Here is an 18009-nt window from a genome sequence, read left to right as displayed (position 1 = left end):
TCCTGAGTTAATGCCTGTATTATACTCCAGAGCTGCACTGACTATTCTGCTGGTGGGGTCACTGTGTACATACATTACTTATTCTATACTGCTCCTGAGTTACATCCTGTATTATACTCCAGAGCTGCACTCACTATTCTGCTGGTGAGTCACTGTGTGCATACATTACATTACTTATCCTGTACTGATCCTGAGTTACATCCTGTATTATACTCCAGAGCTGCACTCACTCTTCCGCTGGTGGAGTCACTGTGTACCTACATTACATTACTTATCCTGTACTGATCCTGAGTTACATCCTGTATTATACTCCAGAGCTGCACTCACTATTCTGCTGGTGGAGTCACTGTGTACATACATTACATTACTTATCCTGTACTGTTCCTGAGTTACATCCTGTATTATACTCCAGAGCTGCACTCACTATTCTGCTGATGGAGTCATCATGTACATACATTACATTACTTATCCTGTACTGATCCTGAATTACATCCTGTATTATACTCCAGAGCTGCACTCACTATTCTGCTGGTGGAGTCACTGTGTACATACATTACATTACTTATCCTGTACTGTTCCTGAGTTACATCCTGTATTATACTCCAGAGCTGCACTCACTATTCTGCTGATGGAGTCATCATGTACATACATTACATTACTTATCCTGTACTGATCCTGAATTACATCCTGTATTATACTCCAGAGCTGCACTCACTATTCTGCTGGTGGAGTCACTGTGTACATACATTATACTCTCTCCCCACTGCGGGGAAATCCCTCCAGCCTGGCTGAGATGAAGGGAGTCCCCAGCGATGAAGGAGGTGCCCTGGAGAATCCCTTCATCTATCTCTCCCCACTACAGAGATGAAGAGAACCCCCAGGCTGTCCTCTCATCCCTGTGGGGACTAACGGAAGCGTACAGCGGGACATTTAAAACATGGTTCTGGGTTTAGTGACAAGCCCAAGTGATGTCCATTTTGGACGCGCCCTCAGCTTGCTATTAAACCAGAGGTAGGACTAACTTTCTGACACTAGCAACCGCTATTACATGGGCATTAATTGGGCTTGTGTACTAGTACCTTCACACAGGCAGTAAGCTGCACAATTTCCATTAGTGAAAAGTCAAGTGAAAGATTTTTACAAATGGCCTTCACATGTAGCGGAATTTTTCTGCTGTAAATACACAAAAAATTTGAAAAATGTTGCGAATTACAAATTTGCAGCATATCGATGTTATAACACCGGGGACTAGCTGGCACAAAACTGGCGCAGGTGTGTGTTGCGCCAATGTGAACAGGCCTGGCAGTGCAAAAAAGTACAGTAAAATGCGCGGATACGCTCCTCCATATAGCAGCCTGGCTGTCTGCACATTTGGTATGTGGTGTGTATGCTTACACTCTTGTATCCGTATATTAGTAAGGCCCAATCCACACGGGCGCATTTGCATTGCGAAATCCGGAGCGGGTGTCCGTCCCTCGGATTCTGCAGCAAGTACTGCCCATAGACATGTTATTGAAAATCGCTTTTCCATGCCCTCGAGCGGAAATCAGCTGGGATTTTCTGCTTGTGGAGGGAGAATTGCAGCATGTTCTATTTTAGCGCGGATTCCGTGAAGTCAATGGAAGCCACCCGATCTGCGTATCGTCCTCAGCTGACACTGGAGACGGGCTGCGGAATCCGTTACATTGCCTAGCGACGGCGCAGCATAATCTATGCTGTGCATGTGCCAGCTGGCCTGGCTGGCACATCCGCAAGACAGATCTGGACAGGTACGCAGGGGTCACCGGCTGGGCACAGGGTGAGATTCTGCTGCGGGATCCGACCCGGACGTGTGCATTCGGCCCAAGTTTATGGCCGCTTTCTGTGATTTTTTTTCCATTGAAATCAATAGGTTTGGCCATGGGCGATTCTGCATTGCGTTATCAGCGGCGATAATCCGCATGCGGGTAACGCAATGAACGCTTCCCATAGGATAACCATGGAAAGCGCAGCCCAAAGTACACGAGCGGAAATTCGCTGCGATTTTCCGCTCGCGTATAAAAATCATGGCATGCCACAATTTACCTATCATAATGATAGGTTCATCGCGAAAAATTGCGGTGACTTTAGTGTTCTCCCACGGCAGAAATCCGCGCTGTTAAAACGCAACTCCCGTGGACAGGCGGCCTTCTATTTTCTGTGTTTTGCATGTGCAATATTTTCGTGCACCAATATGTTTAATGCTCCTTCACACGTCAGTATTTTTCATCAATATTTTGTGAGCCAAAACCAGCAGCGGGTCCAAAACGCAAATCTTTCCATTCTACTTTCTTGTGCAGGCGGATTTTGCAAAAATTCCCATGTGAAGCCGCCCTCGGGGTCTGGTTAGACCTGCTGATTTCTCGATGTCAGAGTTCGCTTCGGTAGCCTGTTCATACAGCAGATATATCATTGGCTCATTCACAGGAGAAATCGTTCCGTCGTTCGCATTCGCTGTATAAGTAAATACGAACGACTGAATGAGCGCTATTTAAACCGAATGATAAGAAAACAAGCCAGCGAAGATGTTTATGCCTGCAGAAAATGCACAAAAAGCGATTTATCATTCGCCATTCGATCGTTGGCTTCGTCTACTATTCCCGCTCATTTTCACTCTTTGAACAGTTTTTTTGTACGGTAATCCCTCCGTGTAAAAGGGCCCCAAGGGTTGTGATGGCGGCACGCTGCGAGATGTTATCTGTGCTTGCAGTCAGGACACAGAGCAAACAATAAGACATTGTCTGACCTTTCATATCCTGATCTGCACAGTGAATGCAGGCTGTTTGTTAGTGCAAGGCACCTAGGAGACGCGGCTCCACATATGACTCTAATTATATGTATCAGCAGCTACATGCACGGACAGGCGGCGGCAGCGCTGCTTCTGGATGGAAGCCCGCAGTCATAGCATGGGAAAACCTATAGACATTCTAAGGACCCCTGCACATGAGTGAGCTTCGATTGTGGAATCTGCGAATGGCTCCTGTATGCACAATCCGAGGCATTCCACACCAATCTAAACCAACAGAGCATCCGCATGTACACTTACACGAGCGGACGGCGACTGTGGCTTTTTGCTCGCGGAAAAAAAAGAAATCACAGCATGCTTCAGATTCCGCACAGATGGCTTCCATTGAAGTCAATGGAAGCCATCCCACCCGCGACCCTTCTGCAATTAATATTGTGGAATGGCCGTGGATTCCACGTCATTGATAGGCGATGCCGCGGGAAAAGCAGGAGCTTAAAAAATAAAATCTGTACTGTGCATGTCTGACGGCGAGCCGTGAGGCCCATCCACAGTACAGAAAAAGAAGTGAAACTACAGGTTTCTCACGTACTTCTTACTGTGAGCTCATTGCACCCCCCACAGTGATGAGGAGATTGCATGGAGTGACGTCGCACACATATGGTGCTGATCCAGTCATTTTCAAAGGGACTGCTGGAGATGGCCAAGTACAAGCCTTCAGCTACTTCGCTTTGCAAGTAATGGGACCCCCATTCTCAGACCCCCACCTATCCCACTTTTATCACTTATCCTATAGACAGGTGATAAAAGTGTATCTTATTACAACTGACCAAAATCTTCAGGACTAATGCCTGGTTTAGACACAAAGACTTCTTTTGAGCGAGAATCGTTGCTTGCATTTACAGGCCAAGGTGATCGTTCAAAAGGCAGTTTGATTGACAGTTTTGAGTGATCACTGTGCTGGAGCGCTGTGTTCTCCATACCCCGGCTGTTCACGGTATACAGCTGTGCGTTCTGTGTGGAGTATGCAGAACACAGCTGGACCGCTCTGTTCTTCATACTCCGCCTGTGTTCACGGAGTGGGATACAGCTGAAAAAATAGTATTAGCTGTATCCCGCTGTGAACTCCTGATAAGGCTGAGGGCTCCTACCCACTTGCCTTTTTTTAACTCTGCGATATCGCTTCATTTTTCTAATGCGATTGTCAGTGGGACTTTCTAATGTTAAAAACGCATCGCACAAAAATCACAAAGCACAAACTTGTGATGTGTTTTTAACATTAGAAAGTCCCATTGACAATTGTGTTAAAAAAACGCAGCGATATTGCAGTGTTTAAAAAAACACAAGTGATTGTTGTCTTTCAGCACGATGAAAGAGAAGATCAGCGACTCGTTAACGAAAACCGCACGATGTCCGTGCAGCTAGACACAACGATTATCGCTCAAAAGACGGCTTTGAGCGATTTTTGAGCGAGAATCGTGGTATCTAAACCAACCTTTATTGCGGATTGTGAGGTGGAATTGCCAACAGATTTAAGCCATTTTCAATTCCGCCTCAAAATCCTCAGCTTTGCGAATTTTGGTGCAGGATTTACCAAGTGTTGTGGCTAATGCCGTCCGTGTGAAAGCACAGAGGAAGAGATGGAATGGCGCAGCAGCTAGGCATGCACTAAACTGCTCCATTCATCTTCAGCACTGCCGGAGATAGCGAAGTGCTTCTACTCCACTAAATTCATCAACCTTATTGATTCTCCACATCCCTGTGGGTGCAACAAGCCTGCAGTGAAGAGGGGGACACGAGACCCTATTCTTGGGATCACTGGGGGTCTCAGCAGTGAGACTTCTACAGATCAGACTTATCACCTAACTTATGGATAGGTGATAAAAGTCTATTATGGGATAACCCTTTTAATACCTGCAATGGTAGCCATGTTTATTGTCAACCAACGTCTCCTGGTAGAGAGTGTATTTATTCTACTGTTTTCTGCATTTTCAAGATCTTTGCTTGCTGTCAGGGAATGATAAAACCAATAGGTGTTTTAAAGCGACCTTCCTATCCTAGACAAACCAAGGTGGCCACACCACTTCTATGACTACCTGATGCACACTGTTAATTTTTAGTGCATCGGCAGTCTAAGGGCTCGTTTACACAAGCAAATTTGCGTAGCTAAATTACACACGCAGAAAAAAAACGCGACTATTAGAACCAATAGTTTCCTATGGAAACGATCAAACGAAGCAATTTTAGGTGCACAAAAAAGAAATCACACCTAAATAAAATAGGACGTGGGTGACTGAAATTCCCTGCTGCATGAAAATATAGGTCTTGACCTAACTTTGGTGCTCAATGCACAGGAGTGTCCGTGGACTTCTATGGGAGCAGGGAAAAAAAGGGAGCGGGGAGGGAGATTAGCACCGTCTGCTAAACCCAGTAGCACTGTGTCCCCACGGGGTGAAGGGAAGCTCTGGGGGTTCCATTCATGCCTGTGATGAAGGGAACCCCCTGGGAGATGAAGGGAAGACCTGGGGGTTCCCTTCATGCCTGTGATGAAGGGGAGCTGCTCTGCTCAGGAGTAGATCAGGATGTGTTTCTAGTCTCTGAACGTAGACACAAATATTCCCATTCACTGACAGGAAGCAGAGATTGTTACATTTCTGAGGAATTAAAGCAATGAGAAAGTTGCAGAACTCTTTATTGTAGAATGATGAAGTTTTATTGACATAAGACTGGACAGCGTCCTCACTTATTTGTGACCTTGAGGAGATATTGCTGCTCCTTCTCGCATGGAGAGAGGCTGGAAGATCCTGTCTAGAAGAAATCCACTTATTAAATTCATCGCGGCTGCTGCAGTCCTGGATGGAAGCTAAATATAGCGGCTTTATAAAAAGAAGCCGAGCTGCATATTGGGATCATTTATCTGCAGTGAGACGCGCTCACTCCACAACCTCAATATCATCAGCAGTAGAGCAAACACCGGCAGCAGGGGCCGAATATTTACCAGGACGTCAGGGGGACAGGTGTTCAAGGGCCAGACCTGGACAGAGTATTACATGGGGTTCACACCGGGTGGTACTACTGTGCGGACCCTCCGCATGGAAATTCCGTGGCGTTACCAGTAACAGCAAAGTGGATGGGATTTTGAAACTCTCGTCCACAAGCTGCAGAAATAACCCGCATAAAAAAACATGCGGAAATTGACATGTGGTGCAGAATTCACCTCCTCACAGGAATTTGTGGCTTTGGAGGCAGGCTTTCTGCGGCTGATCTGCAGCGAAATGCCTGCTGTAGACATTCCGCTGCAAATCAGCCCCACGTGGCGCCATTCATAGTTCGGTTGCAATAAAAACTGCACCAAAAACTGCATCTGCAAAAGATCACAGGCCAAGAGTATGGGCTCTTTCTGCAGCTAAATCATGAAGATTTTGTTGCGGGTTTGTGTGTGGCAGACTTTTGCGCCATGTGTGACTCCATCCTGAGGCTACCTACACATGGCCGAGAACAATGTACAAGCGGACTTCTGTGAGGTTGGGATTCTCCGATGCAACGTTAGAGGATCGGCCAGTGTTTTCAGTGGGAAACCTCTTATCGCACTCACGGGCGATGTGTTTTCTTTTCTTATTGAAAACAATGGACGACGCGTTCAGAGGAATGCGTAAGATGAAGCATGCTGCAATTTTTTTTGCTCGTGTATATGATTCCATTCAAAAGAATGGGGTTCATATTCGTGCGGCTCACAACGCACAAATCTCACGAGATTTACTCGGCATGTAGAAGTCCTACACATTAGTTGAATGGCTGCTGAGTAGCAGATGATTTCGGCAGGAATTGATTAGAATTTAGGCCCGGGTTCCATTTTTTATTGTCCATTCACAAGCAATGTAAAAAAATCCGCGCAGAGTAGTGACAGCAGCGCAAATTACAAAATCTGCAGCAGACTCATTATTTGCTCAGATTCTGCATAGAAAAGTCAAGAATCTACTGGCACGTCCCGGCAGAAATCCGAGTTCCATTGTAGATTACTTTGGGTTTGCTTATAGTACATCCTGAGGGTGAGAACATACCGGTAAGGTGGCCATACGCATTAGATTTAGGTCGTCTGAACGCCATGATTTTGGCAGGACTGGATTATCATCTGATGTGTGTGGCAGCCGCCCAACACCCCCTGACGGAGAGATAAGCCACTTCCAGAGGTGTCTGCCAGCGACTTTCTCCTTCCTCTGCATGCACATTTGGCCGAGCCAACCGCACACATGTATGGGGGCGAGCGGGAGAGGCAGCTGTCGGTCGGACAAGTGTACAGCAGATAGTTATCTAACGTGTATTGGCACTTTACTGTATTCCAACGTTCAGTGACTCTTTGTGATTGTAGACTGATTCTCACCCCTCCCATAGTACATAGCCAGACCAATGTTGTAGGGTTACAGCTCAGCATCAGGGATTATGCAGCATATTACCAGGATTAGGATTGCTTCTATCCTCATAAAGCATGGCTTCACTGTGGATTACATTAATCTCATAGACAATTCCCTGAGGTCAGGGGTGCTGCGATCAGCGTGGGGCAACCTGTTATTACACTGGTTTATGTCGCACAGTGAGATTATCAATTAAAGGCACATTACATGTATGTGGCAGTATAGACATGTGTTGCCATTATGGGACTGTGACATGCACGGTACATGTGACCTGTATGCAGTTAAGGCTGCTTTCACACGGGCACAAAATCAATGCTGCAGCACAGCCAATTAATAAATCCCGCCTCCACAACATGATTGGTTCTTCAAACTATGCTCAGCCAATCAATGTAGAGCTGGATGAACCAATCACAGCCCTCGCATTGGTTCATCGAGCACTGCATTGGTTTGCTAAGTAGCTTTGGATGAACAATCAGAGCCATCGCTTGCTGGAGGCAGGATTTATGAATCCCGCAAGAAGGAAGTGATCTTCTGTGGACGAACTAGGAGTGCAGGACGCCCAGCGGAGCTCCGGAGAGCAGCAGGGGGACCCGGACCGAGCTTTCTAGGTAAGTATTTCCCCTTTTTTAAGGGAATGCAGATAGGGCTTATTTTAGGGGTAGGCCTTAACCTTCTTGCAATAAAATCGTGCAATTTTATCACAAGAAAAATGCATCACTGGTACTATAGAATCACGGGAACACAGCTGCGATTTTGCAGCGGCGACATTGCTGTTGCTTGTGTGAAAGAGGCGTAATGCAGGACTATGACATATACTGTATGTAGCAGTATGGAAATGTCAACATTGACAAATGCCTGTAACATGACAGGTACGTAGCAGTGTTTGAATGTGACATGCATGTAACACTGCGGACATGTAACAGGTATGTAGCCTTGTAGACAAGTATGTAGCAGTGTGGAAATGTCAACATTGCCTAATGCATGTAACATATGACAGATTTGTACCAATGTTTGAATGTGACATGCATGTAGAATTGTGGACTTGTGACAGTTATGTAGCTGTGTCGACAAGAATGTAGTCAGTGCATGAATGTGACATATGCAGACCAGTGTGGACATGGGACAGGTAGTTGTCAGTGTGGGAATGGGACATGGATGGGGCATCAGGAAAATGTAACAGATATGTAGCAGTGTGGGAAAATGACATGTATGTAGTTAGTGTGTGAATGTAACATCTCATAATAATAATCTTTACATAGCGCTAACATATTCTATAACACTTTACAAATCAGAGGGAACATGTACATACAAAAGCAGACATTACATATAGTAGAAAACTAATAAAAAATGTGAACAGTAGCTGTAAGGTTCCCGGTCACAAGAGTTTATAGTCTATGAGGAAGTAGAGAAACACAAGAGATACCGTAGTGGCCCGAAGTCTATATATCTGGCCCCTACATAACTGTCATATATGTCATATTTTCAATGTGGATGCACTGTGCAGATTGTCTTGTCTTTAGTTAGGTGTATTGCACAGCTGCAGCATGTAAGAGGTTAATGTCTATGAATGTCTGGGATATGTCTTGAAATTGTACCCAATTGTCATGTCACGTGGGTATGTAAGATATATATATAGGAGTGCAGAGTGAAAGAGTGGAGAGTTCCATTTCTTCAAAGGTAGAGTGTGGAGGGAGAGTGCCTGCCACAGGGGGTACCTTCAACCCTCATGTGGTTAAGAATGGAAGCAGAGGAGAGGTACCCTGATATTCCAACTCCAGGACCTCTACCTTACGTAAGAATTAGAGAAGGTGCTGCCGTGCAGTGTCCGCCTATCCACCTACAAGTGAGTGTCAGTGGAGTGTTGTGTCATCCTTCAGTGTGTGTGTCTAGGAGCGGAGTCATACAGATAACTAAGACTGTAGGCCCGGTGTCATCCTGTGTCCCATTCTGTGTGTATCCAGGAGCAGAGTCATACAGATAACTAAGACTGTAGGCTCAGTGTCATCCTGTGTCCCCGAGTGTGTGTGTCCAGGAGCGGAGTCATACAGTTAACTAAGACTGTAGGCCCAATGTCATTTTGTGTCCCAGAGTGGGTGTTTTCCAGGAGTGGAGTCATACAGATGACTAGGACTGTAGCTCCAGTGTGTCCAGGAGTGGAGTCATACAGATAACTAAGACTGTAGGCCCGGTTTCATCCTGTGTCCCAGAGTGTGTGTGTCAAAGAGTAGAGTCATACAGATAAATAAGACTGTAGGCCTGGTATCATCCTGTGTCCCAGAGTGTGTGTGTCAAAGAGTGGAGTCATACAGATAAATAAGACTGTAGGCTTGGTATCATCCTGTGTCCCAGAGTGTGTGTGTCTAGGAGAGGAGTCATACAGATAACCTAGACCAGTGGTGGCAAACCTATGGCACGTGTGCCAGAGGCAGCACACAGAGCCCTCCCTACTTGCACTTGCCACCATCGTTCGCTCACCACTTGTGAATACCGTCAGGGGCCGCCCTCCCCTGCCGGCATTCACTCAGCTGCGCTGCTAGCAGCGCTGATCCCGGCGCACACTGTAACGTCAGTGTGCAACCGGGATTCTGCTCCCTCGATGTCTCCTCGGTACTGGTGTATTATGTCGCCACCGGAAGTAAGGGGTGGCGACATAATACACCTGTCAAGTAATTTACTAACGCCCCCAGTTTGTGATTGGTTGGGGGCGTGGCGCTCGGCAACACAGCAAGAGGCCAGTAGGGATGGTGGGAGCGGCGTCGCCGGCACTGGAACACTCAGAGGGGCTGGAGAACCGTGGCCAGTGTGGTTCTCAGACGGCAGGAAGAGAGCTCCGAGGCTGCAAGTGGGCCGAAGTCCCCCTCTGACTTGGCAGCAGGAGGACAGCGACAACACTGCGAGTGGCGACGATGGCAGGGGCGGCTGGCATAGCCGCTGCCTGAGGCACCAGCGAGCAGGGCATATTGAAGTGTGCCGCAGAGCTAACACTGAACACAGTTTCGACACTGACGGACTCTCTGCGCAGCGGCCAGCAAAGTTCATAGGTCCACTGCGAAGACTGTGTGAGGAGTGTGCTGCTGGCAGCCACACCAAAGGGACGAAGCAGCCGTTGTGTGTGTCCCCCGTGGCCAGGCATCCTTCCATGCATGCCTCATTTTGTGGGCGCCAGGTAGCTGGTGAGCTCATACATGGCAGTCGGTTCCACGCCTGTCCCCCATAAAGTGTGTCATCTTGCTACCCTCCATCGCCTAGGCCTTACTGCAGTATCCTGTCAGCCAAGATAGCTTGGGGCGTGACAGGAGCGTTCACTCCTGGTGACAGCTGTCACACCCCTAGCTTCTGGTGGCGTCAAGATACACCAGTACCCTGGTGTATTATGTCACTACCGGAAGTAAGGGGTGGCGACATAATACACCGGTCAACCAACTGATTCATGCCCCCAGCTTCTGATTGGCTGGGGGCGGAGGACTGCGACGAGGCTGAGAGCTGCGGGCCCAAGCCTGGGAGCGCCGGCACAGGCAGCACAGAGCCTGACCAACGGCCCCGGCATAGAGGACAGCAGGGAGTGCCGGGGCAGAGGACAGCGGACAGCGACGAGTGTGGTTGGGAGGACAGCGCCGACCCTGGGAGCTGCGGCGGCAGAGGCTGAGGTGCAGGAAGACAGCGCAGAGCGTACCACAACTGTGAGTAAGCCGCAGGCCACGGAGCACACAGCAGGCCCGCAGCCAGCACTGACTGATAGGTGCACCGTCTGGATGTAGTTTTGCATGCCGTACCCAGTCAGGGTAAGCTTATTCACTTTAAATGATGCCATGTTAAATAAGCTATGCCTAATCGGAAATATAACCCTCACCCTAACCGGGTACGGCAGGCAAAACTACATGCACATGCTCCTAGCACCTTAAAGCATTGAGCCAATCAGGTGCTAGGGGTGTGACGGGGCGTTCCTCCTAACAAACCCCTAGCTTCCGGTGGCCTCAAGATACACCAGTACCAGTCTCCTATTAGCTTCCGCGACAGGAGAGGGAGAAGGCGTCAAGCAGCACACTGACGTCACAGTGTGCACCGAGGTCAGCACCGAGCAGAGGAGGAGCAAAGCTTCCACGAGGAGCAGGGGGTAAGTATGTGGGTCTTGGGGGTGTGGGGAATGGGGGGCCGCTATGGGATGTTCTTTATTACACTGGGGCTGCCGTGGGGTGTCACTATTAGGGCGCCCACCCACTGGCGTTTTTTTTCCCTGTGAAATTCGCAGCATTTTTTTTCTGCAGGGGTCTATGGGACTTGTAATGTTAAAATCGCGATCGCGCAAAATCGATTTTGCGCGATCGCGATTTTAACATTACAAGTCCCATAGACCCTTGCAGAAAAAAAATGCTTGGAATTTCGCAGGGAAAAAAAAACGCCAGTGGGTGGGCGCCCTTACACTGTAGGCAGCTGTGGAGTGTCACTATTACACTGGGGGCCACTGTGGGGTTTCACTATTATACTAGGGGCTGCTGTGGGGGTCACTATTATACTGGGGGCCACTGTGGGATGGCAGGACTGTTTCAAAATAGACCAGGTGCAGATTTTGACTGCACAGAAAGTTCAGCTGAGGACATCCTGCAGCATTTTTGCATCCAATAATCATACGTCGTGATAAGCCCCACCCCCTGACATGTTACAACTTTGCGATAAATAAGTAGGTTTTGAGTTGCAGTTTGGGCACTGGGTCTCTAAAAGGTTCGCCATCACTGACCTAGACTGTAGGCCCGGTGTCATCCTGTGTTCTCCTTCCTGACCTCATTGAACTGTTCTTCCTGCACTGGTGTGTGAAGTTGAAGGTGGAGAAGTAAGGTTCTAGTCACTGCCTGTTCCCAATGATTAAGTTTCCTATTTCAGCTGTATGTGGATTCTCTTATTTGCCTGTCGGACATCCAACGGAGTAAAGGAACGGTGACATCACGCGTGACAACTCTTCAGGCCCACCACAGCACTTATTCAGGTAACTGTTGTCACACCGTTGCCTGGAAGAGGCCTAGTGGTACCTTGGCTGAGGTTACACGCGTCCCTTAGGGGAGGAGTTGGTAGAGACACCGTGACAAGTGCCATCTCTACCCTGCCATCTTCTCAGCGTGTGGCTTGTGTCTCGGTCACTGCGGGACAACACAGTACCAGTGCTTGTTCTGTGCAATGGTCCAGCCATCTTTTATAGAAATAGGATGCTATACATATGGCTGTATGAGCCGGTCACCAGCCAATGTCTATATATGAAGTGCATTGGTGGGGGTATCGGCACCTGGTCCTCCAATGATCAAAACTTCTGATATGTCACTGTCACGTCAAAAGTTTTTGAAAGGAGCCTGAAAGTGCTGTCCAAACTGCAGGCAAGGGGAAGAGCTGAGCAGATTGATATATATTTATGGGAAAAGATTCAGTATAGCTTATAGTTTATTCATTTACATCCCTGCTTATTCTGAGTGTAGAGGTCCAGTGGACGGTGTTGTCATTGATTGACAGCTATCTGTGTATGACTGTGCAATTACTGATAAGACCGCCCACTGGGCTTCTAAACTCAGAATGAGCAGAAATTTAAAGGGGCCGTTTCACTACACGTTTTATCTGTCATACAGAGACCCCAGCCTCAATTCAATCTTGAAGTGAATGATAACAGTTTGCCGTGCATGTGGATCTGTTAGGGTTTGCTGCTGGATCTGTTGTACTACGTAGGTTTTCAGCAGCATAGCTTCACAAGTGGTGTTGATTGAGCTGTCAGGACGTGGATTGCTCCAATCAGCCAATCCCCAATGTCTGTTGCTCATATATACCAGTTCCTCTGCTAGAGGCTGCTGGCCTATTCTCTGTTTGTTTTGTGTGAACAGTGTCATGCTCCTGCATGTCTGTGCAGCTCTCTATATGTGTAGTGTGAACTGTCTTGCTGTGGGTCCTTTATTATCTAGAATGAGGTAGATCCCTAGGTTCTGGCGCGGAGTTGTCCCTATTGGGATGATGACCCCGCATTGTAGGCAGGTTTTCTAGGGTTGGTTGTCCCGTTAGTGTAGGGACACGTGTGAAAATGAGGACCCTTGAAGTGGACTTGCAGGCTTAAGTATCTTGGCCAAAATACGAACTAATGCCTCGTACATTCTATAGTTATTCCATCTGGCTATATGTGCAGGTGTGTAGGTGAGTGTTTTGAGCGTTTGTCAGTCAGTGTGTTATATCTGTCCGTGAGTTATGTTTGTTGTTTTTAAGTTCGCCTGCCGGCATGTGTTAAATCCATGCCGCAGTTTACATGCTGGTAAGACACTGCAGAGTGTTCATATCGCAGTCTTCATGTCCCAGTTTGACGTTACAGCATCACTGCTCCAATAACTTCAATGGGATCTCCGGAGATAGCCAAATCTAGAACTACACAACATAAGAAATGGGAAAGCCAGAAGGCAAAGTGATCTAGAAACTGATGGGGATGACGAGGGGATTGTAGACAAGCACCACTTGCAAGGAGAATAGATGGAAAGTCTAAGGATGCTTTTACACGAGACGATTGTTGGGCGCAAGAGTGCCCAACAGTCGCCCCAGCGATAATCATTCCTGTGCTTTCACACAGGAGTGATGATCGTTCACCCACCTCCATTCACAGTAAATAGGAAGTCATTCATAAATGAAAGACTTCCTATTGGTAAGAATTGGGTCCAAGATCAAAGATCCCCTTGACTTCTCTTCTAGTTTTTGGAAGATAAAGTTGTCAGCAGGAACAGATAAGAATTTGTTTGACCCATTACTTTTGTCTGAGAGTGATTCCCAAGAAATGTCTGGACAGGTAAAATCTCCCACGATCACTATGTCATGCTTTTTGAGAGCTTGGCTATCTGATGTAAAAAGAGTTCATCCATATCTTCTGCTTGTCCAGGGGGCCTATAGTAAATGTCTACAATGGTGTCCTTTCTGTTGTTCTCTCCCAAATAGTAGTTTTTACCCAAACAGTTTCTACAGAAGTACCATGCTCTGAAGCTTTAAACTCTGTGGAGACGTATGCTTTCCTAACATACAACGTAACACCTCCTCCTCTTTTATTAGGCCTGTTTCTTATAAAGAGGTTGTATCCTTCAAGCCTTGTATTCCAATCATGTGTATCATTCGACCAAATTCTGTGATACCTATGACATCATATTTATCTTCCTGTGTTAAGCCCTATTTAGACCCAACGATTCTCGCTCAAAAATCGCTCAAAGTCATCTTTGATCGAGAATCAGTGGGTCTAACGGCAAAGACACCGTGCAGTTTTCATTAATGAGTCGTTCATCATTGTCTTTCAACAATGAGCCTTATCAGTGCAGCGTGCTGAGTTCTATTGTTTCAGTTGGGAGCAGGATACCGCTGATACTATTGTTTCAGTTGGTATCCTGCTCAGAGAACACAGCTGGAGTATGAAAAAGACAGTGCTCCAGCTCTGTTTTGCATACCCCGCTCGGAGGGCTCAGCTGTATACCACCTGAGCGCTCCGAGAAGACAACAGCTGTATATAGAAGAGAAGCGGTCCAGCTGTCTTCTGCATACTCCACTCGGAGCACTCAGCTGTATACTAGCTGAGCGCTCCGAGAAGACAACCACTGTATGCAGAATATAGCGGTCCCACTGATACTATTGTTTCAGCTGGTATCCCACTCGTAGAACACAGCCGGAGTATGAAGAAGACAGCTCTCCAGCTGTGTTCTGCATACCTCGCTCAGACCACTCAGCTGTATACCAACTGTGTGCTCCATGAACACAGCAGGAGTATGCAGAAGACAGCGCTGCAGCTGTGTTCTGCATACCTCGCTCGAAGCGCTCAGCAGGATACCAGCTGATCTCTCTGAGAAGACAACAGCTGTATGCAGAAGATAGTGATCCCGCTTGTTTTCTGCATACAGAGTGAGCCTTCATTTACACACTTATACAAAGTGAACACTCATAACTGTCACTCAAGCTGCCGTTTGAGCGAATTTTGAGCGATCATCTTGCTGTGTAAATGCACACAATGATTACGCTTAAAAGATGTCGTTTGAGCGACTATTGTTGTGTCTAAATGGGCTTTTAGGAGCTCCAATTCTCCTTGTTTATTTCCCATGCTCTGTGCATTTGTGTAGAAACATTTTATTTTGTTATCAGTGTCTCTTGCTCCTCTACTTTCCTTCAAAGTTTTGTGTCTTTTCTCTCTTTTCACTTCTAATAACAAGGTTCTCCCGTATTAATTAGTTATATATTTTTACCTGGCCTTTCACTTCCTTTCTAGAGATGAGCGAGCATACTTGCTAAGGACAATTACTCGATCGAGCATTGTCGTTAGCGAGTACCTCCTCGCTTGGAAGAAAAGGTTCGGCTGCCGGCACGGGTGAAAGGTGAGTTGCGGCAGTGAGCAGGGGAGTGCGGGGGGGGGGGGGGGGGAAGGGGAAGGAGGGAGAGAGAGATCTTCCCTCCATTCCTCCCCGCTCTACCCCGCCGCTCCCCGCCCACCGCCGGCAGCCGACCCTCTTCTTCCGAGCCCAAGGGCAGGGAATCAGCTTAACTAGTCCCTATGCAGGCAGAGGAGGAGTCCAAAAAGTGAGGGAACTGGGATAGGTTATAAAAGCAATAGCAAGTGAGCAGTTATAGAGAGTAGTCAGAGGAGGTGGAGATAGGAGCAGTTCAGTTGTATCGGAGAGGGGGAGATACCCATACGAGAACAAGTCAGCAGCGCAGCACGTCTTCTATCAAGGTAAACCAGTTCTTTTGGCACCCCACAGGAGTAGGAGAGAAGAACCTTTCTTAGGGCGGCCTTCTAGAAATAGTGAGTTATAGCTACCTGGTGAATTCAAAGCCAGGATTAACCTTCCAGCCACTTGTCCCTCTGCCTCATATATACTTCACTAAAAATCTAAATCAATCCTTCATCTAAAGCAGTTAGTGGGGAAATTGTCTTACAAATAAATCCACAGGAAAGAAAAAGAGAGTGTGTTGAAGTCAGGTCTTAATCCAATCAATATCACTGTTTTTCATCGTGTTCAATTGCCTGCTTAGCGCTGCATCTTCGTATATCTGTTACAGATACTTTTAAAGAGAACTGTAAATTCAATTTGTATTTTAAATATCAACGCTAGTAAATCTGTACACTCCCAGATTTCTAAACTATTGCTGGACTTGACTCTGTTATTTCTTTGGCATACCATCCCAAGGGTCCAGTTGGAGTGTTGGTATCACCGTGACAAAACTAGGCCTTCCGGCCATATATGTTATAGTAAGTTCTTTGGGGCCATTACTCTGGTTGTCAGCTCATTTTAATAATTAAAATGAGTTGACAGCTACACGCTCAGCGATGGCGTCACTAACAACAGAGGAACCATAATACCACATGAGAGTACATCAAAAATCAGCAGGAAGTCCGTATTACAGATGCATTAGTGCAGCCAGAATACCATGATGTGTCATTGGCCTTAAAGAGACAGCAGAAGGTATATAACCAATATTAAGGGGTTGTACCGGAGGATAGGGGATAACTTGCAGATCAGTGGGGGTCTCAGAAATGATCTTGAGGATGGGACTCCCATGTCCTGTTCACCTATCACTGTGGGGGTCGCTTCTTTCCTCTCAGTGACAGCAGCCCGAAGGTTGCGCTGGTTGAGCATGCACGGTCAGTGCTCCATTCATTTTAATGGGGCTGATGGAAATACCCGAGTGGGACCCCCACTGATCTGCAAGTTATCCACCATCCCGTGGATAGGGAATAACTTCAAATTCTGGTAGAACTCCTTTAACCAGATTTGCAGGGTTTCTTTACGGGACAGGTAACAAGTTAACATTAGTAAAAATAGAAGGTGGATCAGGGTTAGGAGAATTGTTCCCTGCGGCTTATAGCTAGAGAGTAGAGAAGGCGAGCAGATGTAAAAGTGAGTTATGAGAAAAACTTTTGTGTTGTACAGTGGAATCAAATAGTTTGGGGTAATTTAACCCCTTAGTGACTGTCGATATGCCTTTTTACAGTGGTCACCAAGGTGCTTATTCTGATGTATACGCCTTTTTTACAGCACCTTGGGATAAGGCTGGCACGACTCTCTTGCGCTGGAGGGGGGCAGAGGCTCAGCTGTTTGATGCAATGTGGCATGTAAGAGGCTGACAGAGGAAAGGGTGCTCTTTCTGTCCCCACAATGTGATTGCAGGGTGCTGATGAGTTGCAATAGCACTCAGACGCTTAACAATGGCCTCTGGGTCTGCCATCTATGGTGGCCTATGAGGTCCAGCCAAAGGCAGGATGTCATAGGCGAATGTAATATACTGCAATACTGCAGTGTATTGCAGGAATAATCATTCAGTGTAAATGCATGCACTGACTGAACGACAAACGAGAAGTCTTTCACTTCTCATTCATTGTTCAGATTCTGCATGCAAAAAACTGAATAATGTATTGTCTGGTGTAAAGAGGCAGTCATACACTTATAAATGACTGCTGACTTACTGTTAATGAAGGCGGAGGAGCCAGAACGATACCCAGCCTGCTCAACCTTCATTCAGTCAGAGTTATAGGGGCGAGCGACGAGAACATTATTCTTCCACTATATAAGGTGCTTGTCAGGCCTCACATGGAATACTGTGTACAGTTTTGGACACCTTTACTCAGGAAAGACATTGCAGTGCTTGAGAGGGTAAAATTATTACCGTATATACTCGAGTATTAGTCGACCCGAGTATAAGCCGAGTCAATAAGTTTTGCCACAAAAAACTGGTAAAATATATTGACTCAAGTATAAGCCGTGCTATACTCGAGTATATACTAGGTAAAAAAAAATGCAATACTCCCCTCCGAGCCGGCATCTGTGTCCCAGGCGCGATGGTCTCCCCGGCAAT

Source organism: Eleutherodactylus coqui, chromosome 6 (genome assembly GCF_035609145.1).
Source record: "Eleutherodactylus coqui strain aEleCoq1 chromosome 6, aEleCoq1.hap1, whole genome shotgun sequence".
NCBI classification, from domain to species: domain Eukaryota; kingdom Metazoa; phylum Chordata; class Amphibia; order Anura; family Eleutherodactylidae; genus Eleutherodactylus; species Eleutherodactylus coqui.
This window is presented reverse-complemented; position numbering follows the sequence as displayed.